Genomic DNA, 12,223 nt, shown 5'->3' with positions numbered 1-12,223 from the left:
TATGTGGAAACCCATTGAAAGATTGCACAGTTCTGCTTATGAGGTTCTTTTACCCTTAAAGCAATGCAGTTTGATAACTTTTTCCAGCCTGCAGCTATTTCAGACATCAGAGAAATCAGTGAAAATACACAAATGGTTGAACAAAGGTACAAATGGGATAGGGGAAAGCAGGATGAATGAAAATACTCACAACCAAATTTCGGATGTGCAAGTGTTCAAAGTTAAAAATCATATTGATTTCCAACATCCAAAACATGAAATCCTTTCCTCTGATCCTAGCTCTTTAAAGTTACAGCTAAAACATTAACATGACAAGAAGGCATCATCATCTATATTCCTCAGGCAATCGGTAACCTGGTATAAACTATTTTATCTGCTAACCTTTTGCCAGTCTTTGGCATAACATGCCAGTGCACAGTCAAGTTGAATTCTTTACCACACAAATTGCTTCCCTGATCAATGAAGTGGTACTTATTTGATGTGTGGATCCAAAACTTGGCATGCTTTTTAGAGGGAATGAACCATCCCACAAGGATATCTGGTTCAAGGAATGTTTTGGAGTTTCACATTCAGCAGCTATAAATACAAAAACCTGTTTTGTGTTCCACGTGAAAAGAGACTACAAATCTTCTGATATATTCAATGTCATTGTTGTTGGGCTGTTTTTTGAAACCAGTTGATCTTCAGGATCGGGACTTGGACAGAGGGAGAAGGGGAATTGAGTGTATCAGAGAAGGAACATGCCGCACATAAAGGCCAGAATGATTATGGCAAATAAGAGCAGAATGTTGGCTCTGTACCTGAATGAATGCATTTTGGTGGCTTTTTCCGTTGCGACCCAACGATGACTCCGCTCAGAGAGGGAGAGCGACGGTGGTAGATGACTCTCCCTTCACCACATAGGGAGTATTTATAGAGAAATCTACTACCTAAAATGTTTACTCCAAAAATCAAGTTCACATTGTGGATGAAAAAATCAAATTAAATCAGTAACATTTAAAGTGATTTAGACTGGAAACAGACGAAAGGATTACTCATCCGAGATTTGCTCCTTGGGAATGCACTCAAATCTGGAATTTAGAAAGAAGGATGAACAAATAACAGTGAATGGAGGTACCTGTCGAAATATGGCTGGTTCCACCATTTTCGGCGAGCGAAACCTCCTTGAACACGGAAGGTCGGCGAGGATGCAATTGAATGATGCAGAGACGCGATTTGACGGGAGCAGATGAGAAACTGAGCTGTAGATATGGATGAGCAAGCAATAGAAGTAGCCAGCGGACGATGATGACATTGGAGAGGAAACACTGAGCTGCGATGGATGGGTGAGAGTACACTCATGTGACGTAGAAGTAGGTCAAAAAACAGGAAATCAGGAAAAAGAAGAAAATCAGATGAGCGGTGGAGATGAAAAAAAATTTTGAAAAAGTAACAAAAATAAGGACAGATGGCGTAATGTGATTGGTTGTTTTGTAGGAATAGTGAAATCTAAACTCATGAATAAGAAGTAGTAGATATCTCACACACACATTGATGATTATATTAAAATATGAAATTCTCATCCTTAATAATAAATCATCTGTCCTCGAATGATAACTCAAATGGTAAAAGTTAGGGAACATGTAGGTTGGGTGAGGGAGGTTTAGGGATCAATGCCTGGAGGGTGTAATTTATCTTTCCGATGTAAAACCCTTTCATGAATATTTTTACTAATTATGTATGCTCAATTCCTAAACTACCCTACTAAAAACTCAAGAGTCTTTTGGGCTTTATTCCTCCATGTAATAAAAAAAAAACTCAAGAGTCTCCCCTTTTTTCTCCTTATTTTGTTCCATGTAGATTTTTTCAATTATATACTATATATATTATATTAAAAACGGTATGGTTGTAAACGAGTAAAAGACAAAAAAAAAAAATTGGTGATAAATTATTATTTATTAGTTTATTTAAATTTAATTTGACTCTTGGCTTCCCGTTCCCTTCTTTAAAATTGATTTACATTTTAAGCTCTTCTTTGCAATGCACATATCACATAATTACAATATCACATAATTACAATCAAAGTATCCACACCCTTGACATTTATATATAGACACAATCATATGTACATAGACAATAAAGTAAAAGTTCATACTTTGTCATGACTAGCTTCATTGTTCCCGTCACATTTGAGATTTTGCATGAGTCAAAGATAATGACTAATTTCATTTCTCTATTGTTTTGCATTCACTTATTTGTTTCCATTTTAATAGTTTTATTTTGAATCTTATTTTCTTGATGCTCCACTATGGTAAGATTATCGAATGGGTAGTGGAGTACGTACAACTCCCGACTAAAGGTAATCTGTTTCTTACTTATCCATTAGGCGTAACAAAAAAGATATGTTTTTAGGTAATCAACAACAAGGGTTACCTACTTCAATCGAGCATCTAGGAAAACAACGACAAAAGATAAAAACCAAAAATAGAAACTCAAAAAAACAAAAAACAAACATTCATTAAAAAAAATTTACAAATTTATGATTTCTTATATTTAAAATATTTTTTTTTCTAATCCATAAAATATCTTTTAAAAAATAACATATATTTAAAAAATCATAAAAAAAAACAAAAATGAATATTCCCCGTGCGATGCACGGGTCAAAAGTACTAGTATACGATAAATTGAGTAGTTCTATAATAAATAATGTAAAAGTTATTAACTGAAAATTATAATTAGTTATTAATGATCATTTATATTATTATTGTAGAAATAATCAATTTCTCATATATATGATTAAAATATATTAGTATTAAAATTAGTTAAAAGATGTTTGACTTTTATATAACTTACAATACTAATTAATTCCAAACAATAATTAATTATTAATTATCCTTAAAATGAATAATATAAAGTATAATTAACAATCAATTCATAATATGAATAATATAAAATCAAAATTTTTACTATTTTTGATATTAATATTTTAACTATGTCATTAAAAGAATTCAATACATTATAAAAAAGTATAGTAAATAATATATAGTGTCATTTAAAAAAAATTAAAATTTATACTTTTATAAATATTTATTAGCTAATAGAATTTATGACATTAAATAATTTTAATGCTTAACATATTTATTATATATATAATAGTACTTATTTCATTTATTATTTTTAATATTTTCTCAAGTTGTGATTGGTATCTTAGTTATTAGAATTTATTTTTTAATTATATATACACGTGAAATTAAATGTTTATTCCATTAAAGTTAATACTAGTGTTCTTTGATTTTTCCTAGACCATGAAGCTATATATATTGGCTCTAATGACATGACAGTCTCCATGAGTACCATTTTTTCAATTATATGTTTAGTACAATCAACATCATAGTACTCACCTGACCATTTTCTTCTCTAGCTTTTAGTAGAGTTATAAAATGAAATAGTATTTTCACTCCATGAATCTTTAGAAGAGATTTCCTAGGTAGCATCTTTTTTTAGAGATCCAAGAATTATTTTGAATCTTTTAGACTCATCATCTTGTATTTCACCTTTATTTTGTCACAAATTGATCAGTCATTTGCTTTCAGCTTTGTTGTATTTTTGCTACCACCCCAAAAGCTGAACTTAGAAGAGTTTCTTGGATAACATCAAATTCAACCTATTTCTTAGATCTCTTCCATGATTAATTTTGTGCTCTTCTAGACCAAACATCTTTTATTCCGTCTTTATTTCTTCACCAATTGGAGGAATCATTCAACTTGGGTTTAACTCTCCACTAATTTGTCTAAGAAGAGTCTTGTATAACATCACCTTCAACCTTACATTCAACTATAAATTTATAAGAGCTCCAAGAATCACCTTGGGCTCTTTTAGGCCCACCATCATGTATTTCACACTTATTTTCCCCTCAAGCTTCCTAACGGCTTGAGTTTGTTTTTGTTTGATATGTAGTAGTTGAGTCTCATAGTTTCAATTGGGATGTTTCTTTTTGTTTCAAGAATCCTCTTAGGCACTTTCACATACACTATCTTGTTGAACAAATTTTTTCTTTCCAGAGCTGACCAATCATTACGTTTCTCAGTATTTGATTAGTAAACTTTGGAAAGAAAAAAAAATTGTACCACAAGATAGTGGATGTGAAAGAGCCTAAGAGGATTCTTGAAACAAAAAGAATCATCCCAATTGAAGCCATGAGACTCAACTATAGATCATACAAAAACAAACTCAAGCCATTAGAAAGCTTGGGGGGGAAAATATATGTGAAATACATGATAGTAGGCCTAAAAGAGTCCAAGATGATTCTCGGAGCTCTAAAAAGTTAAAATCTGAATGTAAGGTTGTAGGTGGTGTTTTCCAAGGCTCTTCTAAGCCAAGCTAGCAGAGAGATAAGCCCAGATCAAATGATTCCTCCTGTTGGGGAAGAAATAAAGATAAAGTACAAAATGTTGGGTCTAGAAGAGCCCAAAATGTTTCAAGGAGGAGATCTAAAAAAAAGGTTGGATTTGATGTTATCGAAGAAGATTCTTCCTAGTTCAGCTTTTGGGGTGGTAACAAAGATATAATAAATCTGAAGGCACATGATTGGTCCAATTGGGAACAAAATAGAAATACAAGATGTTGGGTCTAAAAGAGGCCAAGATTATTCTTGGAGCTCTCACAGAGGTATTACCCGAGAAAACGCTTCTAAGGCTGATGCACGATGATCTTAGGATATCTCATAATTGCGTCAACTTTCTCTCTTTTAGGCTCTGCTAGGATTTTACCCATCTTGATCTAAAAAGAGCTTTCTCTCCTTCTAGCGGAGCAGCACCTCCCTAATAGGGGAACTTCTGAGGTTTCTTGCCTTCAAGTACCATTTGACTCTTTTCCGCTTAGAATCAGAAGGGACTGAGTGCAAATGAGCTCACTGAACGATGAGCAGCCTCGAGGCTCAACGAGCCTCAACCCACCACCGCACAAGGAAGCTCCACCAGAACTGGATGGAGATACCATAGATCTGCACATCGATGAAGAAGGAAGTCGGGAAATTGCAAAGAAAACTATAATGGGGAAAATAATCTCAACCAAAACCCTAAACAAAGGGGAAACCAAGAACATCTTATCTAAAGCTTGGAACAACCCTGAGCTTAATGGGTGTTAACTCGCTAATGTTCACTTTTCAACATGAAGAAGATGCAACGAGGGTAATGAACGATGCCCTCTGTAATGTGATGGGACATCTACTCAACCTGCAGTACTGGGTACCGCAAGTTTCTATCTATGAGGTCCACTCCAACCTCGTACCCTTCTGGGTATAGATCCACAGACTACCGATATAGGTCATGTCAACTGCAAATGTCGCAAAAATAGCTAATAGAATCGAGGAAATCCTGGAGATTGAAAACCTTATTATAGGAGGCACTATGCTAAGGACTTTCTTTCGGGTCAGACTCATCGTAGATGTCAACAATCCCTTACCCACATGGTTCTGGGTTCCAAGGATGCTACCCAAGGCTACCCAAGGCTTAGGCCTTCTTGAAATTCTAGAAATTACATAGTCTTTGCTATAAGTGTGGTGTAATAGGGCACAAGTAGAAGGAATACAAGGCCCCTCGAGCTATGTCAGCGCTAAACCCTTCAACATCGCACTACACCCCCTCCCTTGGGGTGCCACCAGCAAAATCACTAGCATCTATGGCTGCGAGAAGACATGGCTACACTAGTGAAAGAACTAAGAGTCCTAGAGTTACGCCTCCTAAATCCTCGTCGGTCATAATTAACTCGACGGTCAATCAGGAACTTAGGTACTGGCAGAAATAAAGAAGATAAAAGAGTTGGATTCACCAAGGTAGATAATTTGCTGGGATTAAAGTTTCGTTGTTTGACCCCTATGTATCCTATTGATTCACATACAAATATTGTTCTATGAAATTGATTCCCCCCACCATTTCTTATCTTACTACCCAGTTTTTCAGTGTAAAGATTATCAACTCAACTATATTAATCTTCAATCCCTTGATCGATTAACAATAATAAGTAGCACAGTGTGATGAGATATACTTTGGTAATAACTATGGCATGATTGAGACACTAATTATCACATTAGGAGAATAGGAGGAGAGTCAAACATGTCCCATTTGAAACTGAGGAAAGTGAGGTTATATGTATTTTTTAATCAATTTTGTAATGACAGGTTTCTATTAGCAGCAAAAAGTCTAAATTTTGTCTTTGAGAAGAGGCTGAAATAGTACCGATTGTAGTTCTCTATACAATGTTTAATGCATATGTTGTGAATTTAAATGTCCACTTATCTCTTATGCAAATGATTAGAGGACCAGTGTAGATTTTCCTTTTTTCATCATGCTGAACATATTCACCACCTTCACCTGTGTTTTGTCTGAAACCTTCTTTAGCTTGAGAAGGACTAAAATTTGACATAGACCCAGTTTCAATGTATTGAAAATTCACCAAAACCATGTGCAGTGGAGGAGTTTTGGAATTGGAACAACATTACAACCAATAGTAGGAGAGATAAGTAAGCCAATGCAATCACCCTCATGGTCTCAAGGAACAGATTATGCATGGAAAGGAAGACCTGTAGCTGCTCATAAGTTTTTAAATAATAAAAAAAGAACATGCTTCTTTAATTTTTGGACCAGATTCAAAAGGGGTAACTAAACAAAATCAAAGAAAGAAAACTTAAAGGTAGATTGTAGATGTGGTTTCCTTTTTCCTCCTTTTAGCACTCATTTTAATTCCTAAATTGTTTCCTAAGCATCTAGAAATTGATGAGGTGATAATACTAGAATCACTTGATAAAAGATCTAAAGAAATGTTTGAATGGTCAGACGAAGGGAAGTTGACGTGTTCAATGTAGCAAAATTTATCCCTTAAAAAAATTGCTAATTTTCATTTTTTTTAGGTTCCAAGTGAGTTTAGCTGCAAAATCTTTGTTCTTTTGTTGTTTAAGGCAGAATGCATAAGCTCATTCTATCTCACCTTTTAAGATATTATCTAATGATTCAGTTAGCCCAACATAAGCACATTGTAAATCAACTTAAATGACAGATAGAAGTAGCATTCAGGTGTTAATATGACAAGTTTCCTCACAGTAATGGCAACGGTATAGCTACATGTGGGTTTGTTGCGAGGCCAAAGCAGCATTAATGCGTTTATTGATCGTGTAAATACAACTAGGATAGAGCCCGTTTGCCCGTGCGATGCACGGGTAATTTTTTACCAAATCAATTGTTAATTATAATTATTGAGTATTTTTTGAAGGTAATTATTGAGTATTTTATATATATATGAAATAATACAATGATATATTTACTAAAACATACAATTTTAATTAGTGGAACACTTATATGTTCTTATTATCTTCCTTTTATGTATCAATGTTTCATTTACTTATACACATTAATTGGCTAACATTGCAATATTAAGTTTGGTTCGCTCTTTACAGTTATTATGGAGCTTGTCGGTGTGATTTCCAGCTCAATCTTGCATGTAAAAGATAAACAAATAATTCATACAAAGAGGTACAAATAAGGTATGTAACACCCCGATTTCGGTGGCGTCACTTTAGTAACCAAAAATAAACTTAATGCGGAAAAACGTGAATTTTTTTTTTCGATAATAACTAAGACAAGACTGAATTGAATAAAACCCAAATGCGAAAAGCAATAGAATTAATATACAATATATAAACAGCCCCCGCTGTAAGTAACAACCTCGTCACGAGTAAACCTCCAGTGACGGTAATAGAAGAGTAGCGCCCGTAGACAATATGTACAAACCGAATATAAAGGTAAGTGTCCGCAACACTATCCCTCAAAACTGAGAATAAGCTGACCCAATGGCCTGAAAATAAGACCTCCTAAGTCCAACCAACTCTCTGTGATTCCCATAAGGAAACCACACAAAAAGCTATAGGTGGGAAACTACCCTGTCCCAAAGAAACAAATGATGTTCAGAGCTAAGACTCTACTCCTACACTAATCCCATCTTGAGGAGCTCACACCAGCACTAAAACCTACATGCTAGCATGATCGTCGTCCGAACTCGAAATCCAGAACGACCTAGTCTATGTACACCATCCGTCATCCTCTCGCTACCGCGATGCGCTCCTGTTCCAGCATCTCAACTCTAGTTCCCCCGAAGGGTGAACCATCATGATCTAGTCCGCCAAAGACATCTGACAAAGGGCGTTTGTCCGCTAAAGCACACACAGAAGACGCGAGGGTCAACTCCAAAGAATTACGTAAATAATAGCACGGATAGATACAAATAATAGAATAGCCACTTAGGCTTATAGCTAGGGATAACATCCTAGGGTTACATATCCCATAATGAACTTAACAGCAATAATAACAATTAACATGTTCCAATTAGGATTAACAAATAACAATCACATTCGACAACTAAATTAGTATGCATGTTGCATGATATGCAATGCAGGTTAACCCAGTCAACCAATATGCATTCCGGAACGGATGGACATCAACGGATCAGCCCTAACACCAGCCACGGTGGAGCCATTTCGGCCCGCGTGCCTCTTACTCCAACGACAGCGGTAGTCAGATCAGCAGTAAACCCGTAGGTCTGCCATTTCGGTCTGCTACTAAGAGTCACCTAACAGCGCTCTTACGCGGAAATCCTGGTCTTATAACCAATTTTGGAATCCGCCGTGGTCCGGTATCTCGCCGTGTTTAAACCACTTAATGAGTGCATGCAATGCAGTGATTAGCCATACAACGTCTCCGACCTCACTCGACACGTCGCCACGTGTTCTAGCTAGATTAATGTCTCTAAAAGCTTACCCTAAGGTAAAGTCGATTCTGCGACAAAAGACACTCCTTCACAACAACATGGTAACTCATGATGATCTCCAAATCATCCGACTCATCTCAATCCGATGGTCATAACTGCTCAACGAGCACAGAGTATTACACTCTCGGAAACTAACGGTTTCCCGGACTTATCCCCAGGATAGCCCAACAACGCATAGCTGCTCCAACAGCACAAGAGCATCAACATACTCACACTTCTCAGCTTCCTCAACGATTGGATCCGACGACACTTCTCGTTTTCCAAAGACTAAGATTTGACTTCCACGCCTTCCTTTCGAGTTTATTATCATTAATTAAAGATTTAGAGGTTGTTTAATGTCTTATGAGTTTTCTTTACAAAATACTATCCTTTTAGTCTTATCGCAAATCCTATAAGTTCTCGGGATCTCCAAATCCCCAAATGACTCCAGAGAATGTCTCGATCCATAAACACCATAACAAGGCCCTAATCTCATTCGTCCTATCAAACTTTCTCAAAACTCTCAAAATAAAATCGGCATGACCTGCCCGCTATTCTCACCATTCAGAAACTCAGATTTCATTACCAAAGCATAAATACTCAGCACAATCAATCAACATGTCATGTATCAACATATTAAGCAATAACCACATAGCACTTAGCATATAAGGCATGCACCACACATCCTAAATTACCCACATAGCACGTAGCATGTAAGTCAATCATCAAAAACATTCAGTAGATGCATCATCTACATTGTCAGCCGAAGCCTCAGAAAACATTTTCCAATCACACACAATCCAGTGCATAAACAGTAAACAATGTCGAAAGCATCGACCCTAAGTATTAACTAGAGATTCAGTGAGAAGCCCTCACCTGTAGATTCTCCAGGGTGAACTTCAAACTCTTCCTCACAAGCAAAGCGTTGCTCCTCAGGAAATTCCTCAAAAGTTCCTTTAAAGCAAAATCACAGAAATACTATCAGAATCTATCGAAACTAAGCTATCGATACTTACTAAGGTTACTCGAAGTAATCTATACTCTAAGGTACGATAATCTAGCGCGAAAGACAAGTTTTCGGAAAAGGAAATTTTCCTCCTCCTCCTCCTATAGGCTCGGCCACTTTAGGTAATTAGGGGACTCGATTTTTCTTCGATCAAACTTGGTTCCTATGCTTTCATTAGCCGTAACTAAGGGTATTCTGAACTCGGAAAAATTATCGGATCAAAAACTGTCGCAGGGGTATTTTGGTCATGATTTTTAACTTAGAAATTTCAAAACTGAAATCCCAAAAACCAAATTTTGCAGGGACGTCACCAACGACGTTTATGACAACTAATCCTACTAGCACTAAGCTAAGGCGATAGTTTTCAGCCTAAAGGTTGAAGCTTTACTTCAAAAACTCTAAAAAATGGGTATTTTAGGCTAAAATTGATTCCGGCGGAATTCCGGCGACATAACGGAAAATCTAACCCGGCAGAAGTGATCTTGGGCACATAAGGAAGAGGTTTAGAATCATAAAATGAAAGATTCGGGATAGTTTTTGCAAAAACCCATAAACTATCAGCTCAGAAAAGTCTACAGAAAAGCTATGGAAAAAGCGATCAGAGGTAAGGATTAGCGACTATACCTCGAAACCTTGAAGCAGCAACTGATTGATCGACGATCAAGCAAGTAATGAAGAAAATTCTTCTTCCTTCTTCCTTGGTGAAGCTCGCGGCCTTGAGGAGATAAAATGGAGGAGTTTTGTGTTTTTTTCTCACTTGTTTGCTATATATAGAAGATGGAAATTCGCGGGAAAATGAAAGTTTCGCGAATCTGATTTTTCCGGCGTCATACTCCGTGAATTAATAGATATGTTTTGGCAAAAGAATTCCAAAACTATAAAGATGTCTCCTTGTATTTTTGGCAACTAATGCATAGTCGGTGTAAAACTATTTTACCCGATAAGTTGCTTTTTGCATCGGATGTCGGAATGGAAAACTTCCTTCTGAAGAAAGATTGAAATCATCAAGAGAAATGGGTGTACGCGTGTAGAATATTCATTTGAAGCTCTGAATAGAAAAAGTCTTCATTGTCGAGTAATTCTAGGGTTTTGAAATACCAGGGTTTCTGTTTCGGCAAACTTCCGATTATTGGACTCGGACGTTCGTAGATCCTAGAGTTTCGCCTCGAAACGATTGTGATATATGGAAAAAGAGAAGTTCTAACATTTCTCTGAAGATTTTTTGGAATTAACTTCCATCGGGCCTATAAGTGAAAACTAGCTATATACTAGGGTTTCTGACCTAGGTTTAAGCGTATAACGATCGTGCTATAACTTAAATCGACTTCGATAAAATCCTTTGACTTTTCCTGAACTTTCTCCTTCATAAATCTATTTCATTTGACAAACTCTTGTTCAGGTTTCCTTTCACACTACATCAACCCTAATCGTGAATAAGATTTTATTCACTTAGCATAAGCTTAAAAAACTTGGGTCTTACAAGGTATAATATATGTTGCTCAAATGTTGGTTAATTGAATTAGTACCCACCTTAGAGCAAAAAAATTAGGTCAGATGGCACAACGTAATTAGTGGTTTCTTAGGAATAGTGAAATTCAAACTCACAAATAAGAAGTACTAAATACTTGTGCCATGTAATATTTATTTATATTTTATAATTTATATATTTATAAAATTTCAATTATATATTCAACTTAAATTCAAGATAATGGTAAAATATATAATTTTATTAGTAGAATAAAACACAATTGGTAAAAAATATTATTAGACCATCCATCGGACGTATTCATTTTTTTGTTTATCAGAAAATTCGGACTCATTCATTGAAAACGTGAAATATTTTTATTTTTAATTGAAAGATTCAAAAATAGAATGGTAAAATTAATCTTTCATCACCAATAAAAAGAAATTCAAGAAATGGAAAATTAAATAATAACATTTAGCAAGCAAACATTTAATTTGAAAAGAGTTAGTAAGCAACTTGATAAACTGAGCAAGGAAAACTTATCCGGAAACTTTTCTTTTACAAATTAAAAACTCCCTTATGTTATTTTCAGTTGAACCCATAATAAGAACCACAATGATCTCAATGGGAAAAAAATTACGTTAAAAAATAATTAGTAACAAATGGATCGAGTGATCCATATAACCGACCTTAGTTGGATAAAGCTTTCGTTGTTGTTGTCGTACAATTGAATTGGAGTTTTTTTTTACACTAATTTTAAGTGAGAGCCAAGCTTCAAGGAAAGTAGAGAGGATATGTATTTTAAAGAGATAAGTTACATACATAAATGAGAATGAGGGTATATAAATATAGTTTCATTGTCCGAAGTGAAGACTCAAATTTAAAACATATAGAGATGTGTGTTACAATCGACTAAGAAAGAACTACAACAATCATCAGGATATGTTACTTTCGACACAAAAAATATAAGCATAGCA

General features: G+C 35.4%; 1 pseudogene; it reads right to left on the bottom strand.

Moving 5' to 3' along the window:
* Window positions 1–325: 325 nt before the first annotated feature.
* Window positions 326–814, bottom strand: LOC130715121 (signal peptidase complex subunit 3B-like; annotated as a pseudogene).
* Between the last annotated feature and the right edge of the window lie 11,409 nt (window positions 815–12,223).

The sequence above is a fragment of the Lotus japonicus genome, chromosome 4 (assembly GCF_012489685.1).
Source record: "Lotus japonicus ecotype B-129 chromosome 4, LjGifu_v1.2".
Lineage (NCBI taxonomy): Eukaryota > Viridiplantae > Streptophyta > Magnoliopsida > Fabales > Fabaceae > Lotus > Lotus japonicus.
The sequence above is the reverse complement of the archived record's forward strand: the minus strand, read 5'-3'. Positions and strand labels throughout refer to the sequence as shown.